Source organism: Amblyomma maculatum, chromosome 6 (genome assembly GCF_055883805.1).
Source record: "Amblyomma maculatum isolate TAMU_Amacu chromosome 6, ASM5588380v1, whole genome shotgun sequence".
NCBI lineage: Eukaryota > Metazoa > Arthropoda > Arachnida > Ixodida > Ixodidae > Amblyomma > Amblyomma maculatum.
Genome location: NC_139349.1, coordinates 33041284 through 33042785, shown reverse-complemented (window position 1 = coordinate 33042785; position 1502 = coordinate 33041284).

The window sequence follows — 1502 nt, the reverse complement described above, 5'->3', positions numbered from 1 at the left end:
TTCCCTGGCTAATAAAACACCGTCCTCCCAGAAATCAACCGTAGCTTAAGAGCCTAAATAGCAATGTGTATAGCGCCTTCTCCTGTCGCGTCTGCGCTTTTGCTTCTGTCCACGTTGTCTGAAAATTTGTAATTTATCCACTTATTTTAAGGCTGAGATTTCCCAGGTTTTAGCTTCATTTCTCAATGTTTAATGCTTTTGATGCATGGACCTCGCTGATCGTCTCTTATTTTGCAGTTGCAGCGTGGATGATTATTAATAATAATAATTGGTTCACAGGAAAGGAAAGGCGCGGTATCTTTCACACTTGTTCCACGGACACCTGAACTGTGCCGTAAGGGAAAGGAGGAAGGTGGAAGTGAAAGTTGGAAGAGAAAAGGAGGAGCTATAGTGGTGGGCTACGGAGTAATTTTGACCACCTGGGGATCTTTAACGTGCACTAACATCGCTTAGGAATTCCAGCCTACCTCGGTGTGAAATGCGCTGCAGAGAAGTCTTAGCACATTGTAGGAGGGCTCATCCGTGGTGGTAGCTGCACCCGAGTCTTCAGGTGCTTACCTCATCAGCCATATCCCAGCTGCGTATTTGCGAACTGTACAGGTACGTGCATTTGCTGTACAGTGCATCCAGTGTTATACTCATGGTATGAAGCTATTACAGCGCTTTTAAAAAAATGTGGAGATTTAAGCATGGCTTGAAAGTAGTAATACTAGCGAAAGGTGTATTCAGCATGGTTATGCATGGTTTGAATTAGCGAAGCGCTCAAACTTCGCCTTAAGAGTAGCCGTGATAGTCTCTGTAACACCACTATTTCAATTCGCATTTTCTTTTTCCTTTAAGTTAGGTTTTTGGGAAATGAAAACTCTGTATACCTTTGAGTCACTGGCGTAACTTTGACTTCATCAAGTGTAGGCGTGTTGACGTTTTTGAAGATCAAGTGGCAGGACATGTTGACCTTAGCTAATATACATGCTTCAAAAATAATTAGACGTGATAAGTTGGATTGATATGGAACAAAAGGGGATGATATTTTTTTACTCGTCAGTGAATCAATTTTTACTGTATATAACTTTGATCCTATTATTGTTTTATTTCTATTCGCAATCTGTTACTGCACAACTTCCACCACTTCAGACCCAAGCGTCACGCAGACGTCAGCGCCGCCTACGGACAGCTTTCGCTTGCGCCATCTGCCACCGTGGCCGTCTGGCATACGAGGCTTCACACAGACGCCGCCGACCCCGGAAAGATTTCGACGCAGAATGATTTTAGCATTAAAATTGATTCTGAGGAAAAAGGAAAGAAGGCTGAGGAAAGCACCTTACCGGTATCGCTCAAGAGGAAAGTATACGACATCTTACCTGTACTTACCTTTGGGGCTGAAACGTGGAAGCTAACAAAGAGGGTTCTACTTAAGCGAACGCAGAGGGCTATGGAAAGAAAAATGGCATGGATAGCGTTAAGAGATAGGAAACGTGCAGAGTGGGTCTGAGAAATAACTC